The sequence below is a fragment of the Ciconia boyciana genome, chromosome 10 (assembly GCF_034638445.1).
Source record: "Ciconia boyciana chromosome 10, ASM3463844v1, whole genome shotgun sequence".
Taxonomy (NCBI): Eukaryota; Metazoa; Chordata; class Aves; order Ciconiiformes; family Ciconiidae; genus Ciconia; species Ciconia boyciana.
This window is the reverse complement of record NC_132943.1, coordinates 35,087,585-35,105,259: the sequence shown is the minus strand read 5'-3', so window position 1 is coordinate 35,105,259 and position 17,675 is coordinate 35,087,585. Positions and strand designations below refer to the sequence as shown.

General features: G+C 43.2%; 1 protein-coding gene across 1 annotated transcript in view; it reads right to left on the bottom strand.

The window, feature by feature from the left end:
• The window catches only part of TMEFF2 (transmembrane protein with EGF like and two follistatin like domains 2), a 134,648-nt gene that overhangs the window by 8,241 nt on the left and 108,732 nt on the right, over nt 1–17,675 (bottom strand). The gene's annotated exons all lie outside the window — the stretch shown is intronic.

The window sequence follows — 17,675 nt, the reverse complement described above, 5'->3', positions numbered from 1 at the left end:
CTTAGGTATTATCCTACCTTTGGGAAAAGTGTGTGTGGCAGATCCAAGATTCCGATTTTCATAATGAATTTCTTTCCTATCATTGCTGTCCAAGGAGAGTTTTAAGAGTCTCTAACAACTTGCACTAATAAAGTTGGTTATATTGTCCTTATGTTAAAACAGGTGAGCACAAGCTCCTAGCAAATGAGAATGACAGGGCAACCTCTACATCCCCGTAGACAGCATTAACTTCTCTTTCATCGTTAGGACTTTCGGCACCTCTGCACTATGGACCATTATTGCATCTTTTTAAATGCACATATGTTGAACACAAACCTGTCTGCCTCTCCTGGTTCACTGCTTACATTGGGGTACCTGTGTGAGGCTGCCATGAAGGCTGTTAATGACAACGCAGCGCAGAAGTGGGCATCTTGGTTCAGTGACGATTCCTGGGCTTGGCTGACAGCTGTCTCTCGGATGGCACAGACAGGACAGGATGACAGGAGGCATGCTATAGGCATGGCATAACCTCCTTCGAGAGCTCGCCCAGGAATTTCTGCTACTGGAAAGAGGTGGGAGTAGAAGGTCCATTTGGTCTGGCACTAAACATTTTTGGCTACCTATTGCCCTCTAGGTGAGGCACTCGCTATCAGCATGTGAAACATATATGTAGAATTAATATCACATCAGGATTTCATGTATGTTCCTTTTTTTCACCTGGAAATCTTCTTGGAACAGAAAAAACGTGTGACATATGCCAGCTATCAATGGACTTGATCCTGATGTGCTCAGGACTTGTTGGACTCCATACACATGTAGTGATCATCTGTGCACCATGCCCGATGACTTCTGGGTGTGCTGGACCTCTGCTATGGTCCACATTCAAATATATATCTGTCCTGAAAACTGCAGCAAGAAATATAGGATCCTTATTAATACACATTTTTTCTATTGTGGAAAATATTATGCTGTTTCCTTCAAATCTTCCATTAGTGGGAGTTTGCTTCCTTTCTGAAGAACAGGAAACTGCTCTGTGTGTGTAACTCCAATCCTTCCTTCTCAGGTACCAAGACATCTCTGAGATGTCCGTGCGCCACCACCAACCAGCGTGAGAATCCCTCCTCCCTCAGACAAGCCAGCAGTGTTGCTAAAACGGTAGGATACCATTTGGTTTCTTTTTTTTTAAAGGCACGCTTCAAGATGGTGAGGGAGATCGTTACTTTCAGGACAGACTAATCTGCTAGGACTTGAAAGGGGGACCAGGACCTCTCCCAGACTTGCAGATGCTCTCACTGTGTGTAGGCTGTAGGGCTGGTAAAGAGAGGAATGATTTTTCCTCCTCCTGCAATCATGTGGGTAGAAATCATGTTTTCTTTAAAAAGGTCTCTAGCATACTTTAAAGTAAATCTAGGATCCTGCAGAACTTGTAATTATACCTCTAAGTGTAATGTTACGATGGAAAATGCTTTACTGAATCAAAAATGAGATGGCCCAAGCTTTGCTAGCACTTCATAGGATAAACACTTCATATGGGAACATTTGTCATCTGGCTAAGAAGAAACCACAAAACTTAGACACAAATTGTCTGTAGTCCCTCACTTTGACTGATGACTCCTCTAAAAGCGTTAGGGATGGAACATAAAGGCAGAAAGGGGGAAAAACCTTGTATTTATTTTCATCTGCCATTTTGGTCGTTCGAAAGACAGGCCACAATGAAAGCATCATTTACTTCAGACAAAAAAGTTCCCCTCCTCTTCTGGCACATTTTGAATTCACTCAAAATAATTGCCCTGCCTCAAAACAGGCTATTTTTCTCATTACACAAAACATCTTTTCAGATTCAAAATAGAGACCCAAACACCAAGATATGCTTTAAAAGCTCCTTCATGTTAAAACTGACAGCTCTCATTCCTGAAGGATCTGAGCACTTTTCAGTAATCCAGCCATCGATGAGATACTATCATGACTGCATCACAGACTTCACATCACTATGAAACAAGAACTATAAATAATTTCTAAAAAGAGAGGATATGCATAAAAAACATGTTTAAATTATGAATCAAATAAGAACTGTACAAAGTTCAAAAAAGTAAAACTAAGTGAAATAAATTAAGACTTCCCCCTTATTATAATTTCAGATTATTTATAAATTCAGTACTGGAGGCAATCCTCACTAATCAGATTGTATTATCACTGAAGTAGGAAGCCCCTCCACCACACCAACCTTACACCTACAGAGAGCAAAGCTTAAATACAAAGTTACCCACTGTTTTCCAAGCACAGCAGATCGGTATTCATAGAGCAACAATACAGACCAAATTCAAAGTTAGTCAGGTTTCAGTAAAGTTAAATTCAGTAGCTCCTCTTCAAACATTAGACTTGCTGCATTGTTATTGGCAACCGTGTGTGAAAGTTTTACTTGCACCAAAAAGACAGATTTGTACCTTTTTGTGACGGCTAGAATTTGAGACAGAAACTAAAAAGCCTAAAGATAAAAATTGGACCGACTGGGTCAGTCTGTCCTATCTCTGGAGAAATGTAATTCCTGCCATATTTCTCAAAATGCTTCCCCTTTTTATTTAAAAAAGAAATGCACCCTCACCCTCCAGATCAACTGTATTCAGAAGCCTTTTTCTTGAAGCATTTTTCTGATAGAAAACGTCACTTTGATGAAGCCAACGTCTTTTGCATTTCTGCAACATTTTTTGCATCTTTAGCCTAACATGACATTTTGTATTGTTCACATCTTTTGTTAGTGCCAGAACATGACATGATAGCCTATCATATAAGATATACTAGTCAAAACAGATTATCTTTAAATGCATTGAGGCCAGATGCTACTTTGTGTAGACTGAAACAGCTTATCATCTTGCTTACTAGAAGCCTCCCAGTTGAACACTTGCTCTCCAACCTTTCCGTGGCTGGCAGGGAGATGCCGAGACAATGAGCTATTTCACTGAGGTAAGAAATTGGATCCTGAAAAGTCATCCAGTGTGACTAACCACCCACTCAGAGATCTTGCTTTTGCTGATGGATTATCTGAAATTACCTGGATATTCTGAAATGTTAAATAAATTATTTAAAGCTATCTTGTCTAAATTCCTTAATGTCTATGGCTGTTCCTGTCCTCCGTTAAGACGCAGTGGAAGAGTTATTTCCAATATATTTTGTATTCTTTTTATTTTAATTTCTGGTTTAGCTATGCCTTTACTTCAAAGTTTTTGGAAGCTGAATGTGCACCATAGGATTCCCGGGTAAATATCTCAGTGAAGGCTGAAATTAAAAAGTCGAAACGGTCTGCCTGGTTGCAGGACCTGACTCTGAAAGTGATGAGAACAACGCAGCCAGATTCTTCTCTGGGTGGCCCCCACCGGTCCCCAGCTCCCATCTGAGCTAGTGTGGAGCTTCTGTTACACAACTGAACGTGTGGAGTAGCTCTGCTGACAAACAAATAAATCCATTAGTGCCCTTGATGAGGATTATATGAAGTACCGCCTGGAGTGCCCAGAAAATTCTTTCCAGACATAAGTTCTTGCAATCCACTTTGGAGAAATCAGATAAAAATCTAGGCAAAAATAGGATTCTTATGTCCAAAAATTGACTGCCAAGCACTTAACAATCAGTTCTGCAGGGCTGATAATTCTGTCGTTCTTTAAGTTTGAATCAGTGAGACTTTCTAGGTGATTTCAGGACAGGTAGAGGGCCACAGCCTGTAAATTCACATGTTAGCATTTTCACTGTTGTACAGCATGTAATGTTGGAGCTTATGGAAATAACAACTGCTCATATGAGAAAATACTGGCTCATGTACAGTGTTAATACCTTGTGTACAGTCATCACTGGACCAAAGGAGGTCCTGCAAATGTATATATATATGTATATTTCATCAAATAAGGGATGGGATGGTGAATGATGTGCAGTGAAAGCTATTTTGACACCTATCTCATTGGAAACAGTGGTTAAGGAGAATTGACTTACCTAATAATTTAATCTTTTAATACTGCTGAGGTCAGTCAAATTTGCAGCCAAAAGCTCTCGCTGATATTGAGGTAGTGACTCCTTACACATCACATTTTCAGAGGATTTATGAAGGGGGAAAGGGATTCTTGGGTCAAATGTATGTCCTTAACCTTCTCAACCCCTTTTGGAAGTGTGTGTCCCCCACTCCTTTTACCTCCTTGGCAGCTCACCCAAAGATATGCTGCAGACCATAGCACTGGGAACTTACTTAACAAAGCTCTTCTGCTTTGCATGATAGAGACTTGGTGCAGCAATTCTTATTTGAAATCAAAGGTCCAGAGTGTATCAACCTGTGGAGCAAAGGTAGAGGATGCCCTGAGTTTTGTGGAAGAGCTTCAGTGATTGACTAGGGATGGGAATCCGAATCCTGTGGATGAGCCCAGGGACAGTCTACGTTACTCATCTGCAGTCTTCAGGGTCAGCCACTGTTGCTCTTTTGGGGGAAGAGGGAGCTTCCTCAGCCCAGCCATGTTTGCAGCATCTACAGAGGTTTGAAGGTCCCTCTGCAAAGTCAGGAGGAATGGGGTGGTAACGGTGTTGCTCCCTCTAAAAGTGCAGAATTGCTTTAGCAGGTTTTCTGATACTTCCCCCTCTCTAATAGCATTTAACAAGAACTGAGGTCCCACAGCAACTTGTGAGGATGAAGTCCTTAAGCAGGCTTCCTACTTACTCATAATGAAGAAACGTGCTGATAAATCCCAGCTCAGACCCAGCCCTGATGAGAGAAAAGAGATTTCTCCCAAGTCTTTGCTCAACAGCTCCAGACACCCTGCCCTTGACAAAGCTGCCAGCAGCCACGCTGCCATCCACCACCACAGCCATACCTCATCATTAACAGCTGCTCAGATCTGACCTATTAATTATCTTGACACAGTATGTTCCCTTCTTTTAAAACCCTTAAAACCTTGCTCTCGATCTTACAAATATAGCGCCTCTTTACAACGAAGAAAATGCGCACAAGCAACTAACTCGCCTGAAAATCACTGTTTGGGTGGGCGTTGGGAGTGAAAATTCAGAAGGAAGTGCTTGCTGCCGCTCAAGGGAGAGCTCACCAGCCCACTCTCCCCAGAGCTGGGGGAAATGAGACACCCAATGTCAGCTGACAGCGTCTGGCACCACTATGCTGCAGCCCCAGCCTACATTCATCCTGCAGCCGCTCCAAGTACGAACTTCAAGCTAGTCTTTCCATATAAACTGCACAAAAAAAATACCATCCCCACATCAGCTACTTTACCAAGAGGAAAAAAAGAAATGGAACTTTGTGAATTAAATCACATTCGCTTCTTTTCTCAGGCACAAAATAGGCTTGCTCAACACAGTAATTTATTAATTTTAAATGTCCCTATGCAAATGAGTTCCCTGGAATAAGATAACATCCACTTTCCTTTTTAAAAATAATCTAGTGCTTTTTATGTTTGAGATGATGGCAAGATGTCCTAGTGCACTTGGAAAAAAAATATTGTGCTCTGTCTTTTGCAGCAATGTATCATAATTATTCAGCCTGCTGCCATAATTAATAATAGAAACCAATGAATTAAGACACTAATAATCCCCAGATGTTCAAATGGAGAACAAAATACTTTCAGCTTGTCAGCATATATATGTGGGCTATGCTATATATGTTAAAGCTATCTCTGAACTTTTGAAATTGAGAAGTACTTTTATTGACATCATTTGTGAATGTATCTTCCTTCTTTGAAAAGACTACTTGAAATTAGGCAACTTGTTAATCATTTTCCTGTACATAAAAAGACCATTTGTCTGCTGAGAACTGAACATAACCTTTTTTTTTTTAACCTCATTTGTTTTTTCAGTGGCCATAGTCCACCTGTATTCACTGGCTAGGCACAGATGCCTTACCCTAGAGACTGTCCAGACCCCTAGCAGCCGAGGCTCCTACACACATGAGTAGGTACTACCAGGTACTACCAGCTACTGCAATACGAGGTGCAATACAATCCCAAAACAGCACAGCAATACCAGTACATGCGAGCAACCGTTGCTCACACGTCTGAACAGGAACACCCAGCAGTATTAGCCAAGCTGAAAGAGAAAAGAAAAAATGCCACGTGGGCTAACGTGTTGCTCCAAACCAGCATTTTCTCAGTGTTCAGGTGCTCACAATAGGCACAGCTCCTCCCTGGGGTGACCATTTCATTCAGGGAGGTAAAGCAGGCTGTTTTCTCACCTCGCCTGACCTCCTCTGCTTCCCTCCCACCACATTTCATCCTCTGACCCCTACTGACTGTCGTGGTTTAACCCCAGCCGGCAACTAAGCCCCACACAGCCGCTTGCTCACTCCCCTGCAGTGGGATGGGGAGAGAATCAGAAGAGTAAAAGGGAGAAAACTCGTGGGTTGAGACAAAGACAGTTTAATAGGGAAAGCAAAAGCCGCGCACACAAGCAAAGCAAAGCAAGGAATTCCTTCACCACTTCCCATGGGCAGGCAGGTGTTCAGCCATCTCCAGGAAAGCAGGGCTGCAGCACGCGGAACGGTAACTTGGGAAGACAAATGCCACCACTCCGAATGTCCCCCCCTTCCTTCTTCTTCCCCAGCTTTATATACTGAGCATGACGCCATATGGTATGGAATAGCCCTTTGGTCAGTTGGGGTCAGCTGTCCCACCCGTGTCCCCTCCCAGCTTCTTCTGCACCTGGCAGAGCATGGGAAGCTGAAAAGTCCTTGACCAGTGCAGCAACAACTAAAACATCCCTCTGTTATCAACGCTGTTTTCAGCACAAATCCAAAACATAGCCCCATACTAGCTACTATAAAGAAAATTAACTCTATCCCAGCTGAAACCAGGACACTGAGGCCGTTGGTAAAAGCAGTGGTCACTGCTGTTTAAAGCAGATGCTGCACAAGCACCTCCACACATGATCTGAAGACATCAAGAGGCGATGCACCGACCTCTTCCTTCAGCAGCTTCACAGAGCGGTTCATCACTGCGTGCGAATGGCACCTGCCTGCTTTCAAGCTCAGTAAACTGGAAAGGTCTTCAGCTCCCCATATCGCCTCTGTGTTAGCTGTCACCAAGTCACCTCTCAATACTTTTGTGGATAAACTACACAGACGGAGCTCTTTAAGACCGCCACCACAGGGGCCGGTCTCGAGGCCTGCGATAGTTGCTATGGATGTGATTTAATGATGTGGGGCCGTATTGTGGATTTATCAAAGTCCTGGGTAAAGGGGCCCTTACAGTTTGTGCTTCCTTCTTTTGTGCCAGGATTGAATAAATCGGCGTTAACCCCATTCCTAGAATAGATTAAATCCCTCTTTGTGCTAACTCAGCTATCTTTGTTTTTGGCATACCGCTGATGTTCCCTTCGCTCAGATCCCCTAAGAGAGATGCTGCTGGCCCCGTGAGAACAGCTTCCTCCCCCTTCAGAAACCAGCTATGTAAAGGAATAAAGTGGTAGTTTTTCTCCTTGCGTATGATCTCCTTAGGCAGCTTATGACAGAACCCTTAGAGGATGAGTTAACCTTATTATTATTGTAATTCTGTGTTGAAAAAAAGTTGGTGTCAGTTTAGAGATTTGTGAGGTTCCCTCCAATTAGGCTGCGTGCCTGAAGGCAGAGGAGCAAACGCTGTATCCATCACACGTGGCATGGCACGAGCGGAGCGGGCATCATCCCTCTGTGAGAAATTCCTCCCAATGGCTCGGCCGACGGCTCACTTCCCCTCCCATCCGCCTCTCCTCGAGCTACTCATTAGTGCCAACGTGGTCAAAAATGTGGACAGTGGGAACCAGACCAAGGCTCCTCTCTATGTCCTCCCCTCTGAAAAAGTACGTCTGAGAGTTGCAATTTACTCTTTAATACCAGATTGAACAGAGATGGAAATACCATCCCAGTATGTGGATGTTAGCGGCAGAAGATGCTTCTTTATATGACCAAATAGTGTCTCCTTCAGAGCAAGCAGGCATGGATCTACAGAACGAGGCAGAGGGCGGCTAGGAGAGATGCTGACATAGGAAGCATCTCTACGTTCAGCGCTGTCGTCTGGGGCACAGGAGCCAGATCATCCTCCTTATCCCACAGCCCCACGCAGCATGTGCAAACTCACGCTTCTCCCTAGCAGCAAAACCAAACAGCAGCTATTCACAACCGGTCCAGGTCTAACACGCAGCAACACAGCAATATTAGTTAACTTAGTTAAGTGGTGATTAAGGAACAAAACTCCCCGAACTTGACCGAGTGGTGTCCAGCTGCTTCTGCTTTGTGTGCTACTATGCAATTTCTATATCAAAGCAGTCTTGCTAGTACAGCACTTGGAGAGTGGCTTATTTATATGTAGATGCAGCTATATGACATTTCCAAATGCCATATATTTGCATATGAAGGTTCCACTTTTTTTTCCCCCTTCAAGTAAACAGAGTCTGCTGCAACTCCAAAGCTTGGAGCTTTCTGAGAACCATCCTCCTTAAGAAGCTTAAAAATACCTGAAACACCTCATTTTCATAACTTGGCAACCTTGACTATCTATAGCGTCTATGGGCAGGTCTTTTGATTTATAGCTGCACCTTTGATACCATACCAAGCACGGGAGCAAAACTGCACCACCTTAAGATTTCATGTGAAATGGCTGCAGATAATCTGCAATACAAATCGATATTTGCAAATAGGCCTCAGACATATGATGGAAGCTTGTGGTCATCCTAAAAAAGGCTGTGGGTCACATTCATTATAGCTATGAAGATGGTATTGATTTTTGTCACTGCTCTTTCACTTGAAAACAAGAGCAGGAGCTTGTTGCAAGAGCTGCTGGGGAGCTCCGAAACTGCAAACCTAACAGGAAACCACAACCTTATGGAACACCAGGAAAGCCAAGTGGACATTATATATTCAGCTTTCTTGTCAAAGAAAGATAAGGCTGAAGCAGATGGTATGTGGGCAAAGTTTCAACCTGAATACGTTGCCTTCTAAGAACCAACAGCGCTAGGAAAACCTCCCAGTTTTGTGGCACGAGGCGGACAAACACATTACCTGCACGTTAAAGAGCCGCCCAATGCGGGGCCTCGAGGTATGTGTTACGGAGGAGCTGGAAGAGCTTCCCGTTGGCAACGTGTGTATGGAAAAACAAGAATCTCAACACCTCTCACGTACCACCTAGTGTGAGTAGTATGACCGACGTACAACACACAGATTGAGCCCTGTCCTTATACACACTTGCGTTGGGATGCGCAGCCAAGGGTGTAAGCTGAAGGAAGCGGTCTTTCGGCATCACCAGGCGGTGTGGGAGTGCTGATAGCATGCAGAGCGGATGGCGGAGTCACCAGATATCAGCTGTCCCCCTCTCTCATAGCTCATCCCTGCTCCATGGCTGCAAGCAGGCCTCCTCCACATCCCTGCTACCCTGTGGGTGGGCAAATGCCGAGGTGAGGACAAGCTGCCCCCTCAAGCCCCTGCTCCGCCTGCTGTTGGGGGACAGCGGCAGGCACTTCCCGACTGTGACAACAGGCACAACGACCCCCGGGAAGTTGCCTTTAACCATCACTGCGGTCTTAGCTTATGGAGTTTCACCCATCTGCCACTGCATTTCTAAAGGACTTCATCCTCCTCCCCCGTCGACTGGTAGATAGCATCAAATATGACAAATGGGATGAGGTGCCAGAAAGCTGATAAATACTTCTGATACGGCCCTAAAAATAGTGAAGGGATATTTGTACCCTTCTGACGCTTTTCCAAGAGTAGATGGATATGCATGACCTAAGTTTTAAGACGGGTGTCAAGAATATTGATGTGTGGAGGGAGCAAGATCGTTTTGCTGGCACTACCCCAGGGGACAGTCGCATGACTAACGATGTTTCCCGTCTCCCAGCCGTGGATGTGCGGGGAGGGGGCTCGGGGAGGGCTGCGCCTTCGGTGCCCATCTAGAGAAAGAGGATTCTGGCTGCCAGTGCAGCTCTGCCCACCTAGGACGTACCTTTTCCTCCATGGGGATGGTGAAATGGGAGAACAGGGTGCAAGTGCTCTCAGTGCCCGGTGGGACTCTGCGTGGCTGGCTGGCACGTGGCTCACACTAGGGCAGGCTGTGACCAGCTGCAACTGCTGTATGGCTCTGAAGGACTATACAGGAATTAACTGTCTAAGGGCTTATTTCATAAACCCAATGGGATAAAATATGCAGCATGGTTCTGATGAAAGAAAATGATAGACTGGGTAAGAGTTATAGACCACGATTTCGGTGCAGATTTGTTCTGGAGGACTAGTAAAACACGGCATTGTAGTGCAGTCACAACTGCCACCAGGCTAACTCATGCTCAAGCCTGGTGTGTTTCTAGGGGCACACTCTGTAAATTTAATTTAGGATTTCCGAACCATCCCTGGAAATGTGGGAGTCAAACTCAGATTTTTCCTCTCCCCTCCAATCCCTACAATAATGTAGACTCCAAAGGTCTCCAATTCACACGTGCAATCCCAGTGTCCTGAAGTTAGTTCCTCTTTGGCACCTACTCGGGTAGCTGGCAGGAATTTAAGCATTGATGCAACTAGTGGCTCTTCCAATTTTTAAGGACTACATTGATAAAAATTGCTTTTAAGCAACTTAACTGTGGATTAACAAAGCATGTTTCCATGTTTGTATGGAGATGCACTTATCATCTGCATTCACCTGCCTATATTCAGAGGAACGAGCACATCTTATGTAACATGAAGCGGCATTTTCCAACAATCCTCACCCTGTCTCTTCAGCTATGTGAGAGGCTTTTACTGGCAGAAAGATTGGGCAGGTGATCAATGAAACAAAACAGGAGCTTCGTTTTGAGAAACTGCTGCAAATAAAAGCGCACCCTAATCCAATTACCAGGCTGTCCCCTAATTTCCAATAGGAACTCCGGGTCTGAATGGATTGTTTTCTGCGGAGATCAATGGATGGCAAGAAGCATTATTTGAAAAGGTCTCCGACTTATTTTTAGGCCTGCCAGCATGACGTTATAAGAATTTACTTTTTGGCTGCACACTTCAAACAAACTCAAAAAATTACAACTGAAAGCAAGTATGAATGGCAAAACTGTCAGAAAGATTTCACGGAAGGCACGGAGATGGAAAGGTTACCCAGGTACGTGACAGCATAGACAAGCAGGCCAGGGATGTCATTTTGGCCACAAGGCGTTTCCTTCAGTCCTTTTGACAACCTGAAGGTTTCACAGCCCTAGTTTTGCACTAATTTTATATTCAGTTTTGATTACTAAAAGCAGTCTTTTTTTTCCCTTTTTTGGGGGGAGGTGCATGTCAGTAAGGTGCTGCCAAGCTGGAGTGTGACACCTATTTGGCTCCCTTCCCTCCTTTCTTTTTTTCCAAGGTAGCATCTGTGCTTGTAAAAACATGCCGCCCAAGAGAATTTATCCACGAAACTGAAGAAAGAGCTGCAGAATTTCGGGGAAGTGTGTGTAAGAAAATAGGATACTGAAATAAAAATACGTAACTCCTATATATGGTATTTTGAATGCTTCTTGAATCACGTGCCTGACAAATCCCTTGTGCAAATCTTGGTTATTTTAGTTACCAGAACATGACCCTGCATGGCCTGTGACTACTCAGAGATATGTCCATTGTTGGCTAAAAGCATCGTTTCAGCCATGCTTTTCACTGCTTTTGTTTGGGCTATTCAGAAGAATAAATACAATTTATTGGCATGTTGCAAAACTGTGATCACTCCTCCGTACAAAGCAAAGCCCCACACTTGCTGAGGGAGGAATCCTGCTCAGTTTGCCTCTATTTTTACTCACCTGTCCCCCCTGAGTGCTGCATTGTAAAACTGTGATGGTAATGGGTGCACACAGTCTATGACTTTGCTTTCTGTATCTGCCCGGTTCTATTGTTAAAATCTTTTGTGGCTGCTCAGAGGATCAGTTTTTAGCCGACTATACGTTAGAAATTCCTACTCCGTAATTAGGAGTTCAATGTGTTTCCTTTCCCATGCCTAAAGCTGGAAAGACATCCCTTACTACTCCTGATTTTAAGTGTAGGAGAAAATGGTAAAACAATATAAAATGCCACTGCAGCAAAACCTGCTATATTCTTTTACCTAATTTACCAAAGATACACTTTGTTTCCCATCTGTCATGAAACTGTGCAATGGCCCGACAAAACCGAAACCTCTGCATGTTCTTGGTTTTGCAACAAAAGGGTCCAATGCTGCTGTACAAATTTAAGCTTTTTGTCTATTACTCAAATGCCAAAGGTCTATCAGTCAATAACTGGTCTCTGAGAGGCGGAGAGGAGACCACTCAATGCTGCAGAACATACTTTGTGCCTATCAGTAGCCTCAGGAGCTGAGAGAGACCCCCCCAGGGCACACATCGCCCTGAAGACACTGTTATGGAGCTGTCACCTCTCCTTGTCTGATGACTGCAAACTCTTCCAGAAGCACAATGCCCTTGAAGTGACTTCTCCATGGACCCAGCTCAGACTCTGTCTCCTGACACAAGCCAACTGCAGATGGGCTCTGGTTGCCTTGTGATGTCCATCTCCCATCAAACTCTTCTCTTCAGACCCCATGGCTCCCCTCACCTCTACGTGTTGATGTATTTTGGCGTGACAGGACACAACGCGAGCGCAGAGCTTGCCCTGCTGTTTCTTTCCATAAAGAGCAAATAGCTTCTCTACACCACAGAGGTCCCGAGATTCATCACTGCTCACACAGCCCATTTTGAAGCACAGCCAGAAAAGTCTATTAAGAACATCTTTCTTATAAATGAATACCTGCAGTTACTATTTTTATACGCCCACACCCATTATTATTATTGTCTTACAGAAGTGCCACAGAAGTGAGCTGTAGAGGTGGCATTTGTGTAAATAACGGGTTTGGTATTTTATCTCAGCACTCACTCCTAGAGCTAACATTCAAAGTGGGAGAAGCTGAATGGAAAAGAAAGGGCAATTTTGGGAAACGGAAAATTTACTAAGAATAAAAATGGATTAAAAAGCCGTACAGAGAAATCACGAAGCCATTAAACTCAATGGCCATTCTGCCACTACCTTCAGCGAGGCCAGAATTCTAGCTACTGCCTCTTTAAATCTTATTCACTCTTATAACAGTATTTTAAACCAAACAGCTGACATCCTTCTGCCCAGCCAAGGCCCTTTAAATCACCGAAATGCAGGATGGAAAAAAATCCGCAGTGCCAGATGTGTCTAAAAACAGTCACAGTTCTTGTTGAGGCAATCTGCAGAGGAAAATGTTTAGCATCTATTATGCCTGACAAAACACTAATAGTTTATCAGTTTTGATATTATAGACTAATAACAAGCCCTTCCATGGCTACTTCATTTGCAGAGCACAGAGACAGGCTAGACTTATGCTACTTGACTTCAGAACAGTGTTTTTTATTTAATCCTTTCCCATCCTAGCTAGATGGAAGTACACTTCCATTATCAAATGAAATTGTAAATTAAATACCCTGGGGAGGGGGTGCTTTTGATGTACACCTGACATAGCTTTAAACCATAGACACAATAAAAAAGGGAGATTAAAACCATAGAGAAGGTTTTAATTTTTTTTTTTCCTCCTGAAAAATATTTTGCCATTATGTAATGCTGTCTAAAACGGCTAAGGCTGGTGATAGCAGCAGTAGGCAAAGAAGTGCATTTCGATTCAGTGCTGATAACATTCTGAAACGCACTGCCACTGGTTCTGTAATAGCATATTTTGTTTACAGCTGTTGTATTTACAGGAAGAGAGTTTCACACTAACTTGATGCTCATGGGTACGTGGTAAAATGACAGCCCGAGTGTGTAAGAAGTCACCTTGCTAAGCAGGTAAACGTGTTTCAGATCTGAGTTTTTAAGAGCGCTTCCACTTGCTCGGTGGTACAGATGTGTGCTTCAAACTGATGAGGTTGGGTTTCTCCCACATGCAGAGAAATGCTTCTATGGAAGGAAGCAGTGGAGATGGTATAGCTGATATTCAAAATGCTGCATCTCCCACAGCATTTCCTACTGCCTATAAACTGTTTCCATTTTTCTTAAGTAACAATTTTCTGTCACTAGTGGTTTCAGTGTCTCATATGCTAAATGTTAAGAAATACAAAAAGAATAGGTACATTGCACTGCTCGAACAATCAGTGCAAGATACGGGTTTTAGCAGATGTATTCAATGAAAAGAAGTAGAACCATCAGCAAAGTGAAAATGATGCAGCAAGATATTTGTCTTTGCTTTCTTTACTCAAATCTATTAAACTAGGCAAAAATTGCTACTTGTCTCCATGTAGTCTAATTCTGAAGGTCTATTAAAAATAAATACACCAGCTCCTTCTTTTCTTCCCCAACTATCTTTCTTTTCATTCTACCAGATGCATTTATACCTCCTGAGTCTAGGTGAAAGCCTTTGTTATCTTAAGGCTCAGGTTACCATTTCACGTGTCTAAATGATCAAATTATCTTGTGTTTGTATTGTAATTTGACATGATGATACTCCTTCTAGAAAAGATGATGTTTCAGTCAGTTCTAAGTAGCAACTTTCCTTACTATACAACTTATTTATTACAACTGTCATATGCTTTCATCTCATGATATTTTGATATCTAACATTTCATAAAGAATGCCAAAACATCCCATGAAACAAAATTCTGAAGAAATTCAGTTCTATGAATATTTAAAAATATTTTTTTTTTTACATTTCAGACTAGATCAAACACAAATATTTAAATGTTGGTGTTTCCTGAAAACAGATATTATAGCATCTCATTATAACTTTAACTCTCAAATCCTTGGGAAGGCTCTGTAATTCCTAACAGCAGGTTTACAGAAACTAGGCCTAAAATAGAGCTGCTAGGCATAAAAATACACTGTGGTACTCCTTAACATCCATTAACTAATTCAAACTAGTGTCGTGGATGGCAAACAGCTGCTGTGCACCATCTCGAACAGCATCCTTCAAGGATGACTCTTGAGCTAATCAAAGCGCCTGGAGCCCAGAGGAAGGGTGGAACCGAGGGTGAGTGAAATTCCTTCCCAAATCCAGACAACAGGATTAATTTTCCCAGCCTATTCCTCGGGGAAGATTGACAGAGTCTTGTCTCAAATACTTTTTTTACTTTCCTTTCTTTTAGGGGAGGCAGGCAGGTTGAGAAGGGAAAGAAGATGCTATCAAGAGGGAAATGCCTTCACCAAGATGTCAAAAGGCCAAAACCAGTTGGTATCTACCGTCTTCCTGGCATGTGGATGAAGTGCTAGGAGTTACAGACTGACACCTAAAACAGCACCACAGCTGACACAGGGTGAAACCCAGCCATCGTAGCAGAGTATCAGAAGAGTCACGCGTGCCACCACCCTGCGTCACAGTACGTCTCAGACTGTACCTACACGCTTTTGTTGGTCCTACAGAAGAACCAGGCTGCACGGTTTTTCTAGACCCCAAAGGGAGAAGAATCTAAGCTTCCCTGTGACTTCTGATATGAAGTGGGTTTGAGGCTGTCTGCAGTAAACTTAAGTACAGATGTGTGAAAGCTCCTTTGTGGCCAGACTCTTCCTGCATTGTTAGATGGAGTTAATATAGAGCCCTGTTATTTAATGCTGGTATATCTCAAAGGAGGGGCCTGCAAGTGGGGGGTATCTCATCTAAGAAGTGGCAAAGATACAGTATTAACTAGGTGCCACAATGTGATTTAGTCAGATATAGAATGACCTTTTTTTGATAACTGTAAATCCTTTCACAATGGCGGAGCCTGCATGCTCTGCAGGGCCAAATATTATGGTGCATATTCCATATGTTCAAGGCAGCTGAACAGTGGTTGTAGATCATGTTGCTGGATCTTTATTTCCATAAACCTCTGAAAACAAAGGTTGGGAAAAAAAAATTCTGGGAGTGGCTTTAACTAGAGCATAACAACTAGCATGACTGCAAACCATGAAAGTGTTTTTCCAAGGGTCCCTTCCTGTGTTCATTTCTTCTGGGTATCCCTTGCCATTAGAGGTCCTATTTGGAAATAAGGTATCTGGTTAAAAACAACTTGAGAAATCAGACACAATTCAAGCTGTGTTGAGTTTTCGGGATCACATTTTTATGTGTAAGCAGGAAAGTGTTTTTTATCTGCAAGCTCTGCCTCCCTTTGAGCTTATTCATTCTTCTGATCAAAACACAGACACTGAGCACAGGACAAAAAGATCAGCGGGTACAAAAAGGCTCAGATTTGCTCAAGAAGATGGATTTCCAGGCTCCAAATAAGACAAAACATATGCAAACGATACACGATGTGTTTATGGACTGGGACACTGCCGTGGTTTAGCTTCAGTCGGCAACTAAGCACCACCCAGCCGCTCGCTCACCCTCCTCCATGGTGGGATGGGGGAGAGAATCGGAAGAGCACAAGTAAGAAAACTCATGGACTGAGATAAGAACAGCTTAATAATTGAAATATAACAACAACAACAATAATAATAATGAAAAGGAAAACAACGAGAGAGAGAGAGAGGGAGGAACAAAACCCAGGGAAAACCCCCAAAAAAGTGATCCAACCGCTCACCACCCGCCAACCGATGCCCAGCCCGTCCCTGAGCAGCTATCGCTGCCCCCCGGCCAACTCCCCCAGTTTCTATACGGCGCATGACGCCATATGGTATGGAATAGCCCTTTGGCCAGTTGGGCTGTGCCCCCTCCCAGCTTCTTGTGCACCCGGCAGAGCCTGGGAAGCTGAAAAGCCCTTGACTGGTGTAAGCACTGCTTAGCAACAACTAAACCATCAGTGTGTTATCAACAGTATTCTCATCCTAAATCCAAACCACAGCACTGTACCAGCTACTAGGAAGAAAATTAACCATATCCCAGCTGAAACCAGGACAGACACAAACTGAAGAATCTGTAGGAAAGCCTACATGAACTCAGGCCTGCTCATGTCTATTGCACATTCCGTTTTTATCCATAACCTTTAACAGAGCAAAATGTTACAGAGGACTGCTTACATGACACTATAAGGGAAAAAACAACCAGTTTTGGGGAAGCAGAAGTGGGAGCCAGTGTTTGGAGCAAGCTTTATGAATTTTGCACAGTTCTGATGTAAACTCCAGATGGAAAAATATACTTGCATTACAAAGTCCACCCTCACCCCAAATCTTGACACCTGAATTAACTTCTAGGACAAATATTTCAGGGATGGTGCCAAAAGTAAAATAGCCTGGTCCAACTGTATTTTTTAGGCTGCCCATGCCAGTATCGGTGTTACAAGTTGGTACTTGCTTTGCCTGTTTATCTCCTACAGATCAAGTTCTTTGCCTGGACGTACTGAATTTTCAGGCTACCGAGCTTCTACGCAAATCACATAGCTTTCTTTATAATGTTCACTCACAACATTACTGAATTTGTTTATTATGGGAAGAAAGCACAAATGAATTCTGCAACTTTTGATTCATATTCATTAGTGACTAAATTAAGGTCTAAGGTTTAAAGGCACAAATGGAAATGCTCTTTTTCCTTGAGCTACATCATTCTAGGTAAAGAGATGTCTAGCAGTTCACCTGAGACCTAATTTAAGTTTTAATGCTAACAATTACAGGTTCCATGAGCATGACACTAGCAAATCGTAAGTAATGAAAAGGCACAATTTCTCTCATTATAAAACCACAAAAAAACAGAAATCCAAAAAAACAAGGCACATTTTACCAAGCTTAGCATATGTGATTCAAAGTTAAAGGAGAAGTCCCATAAAAAGTGAGGTATTCTCTTGAGGCTGGCAGA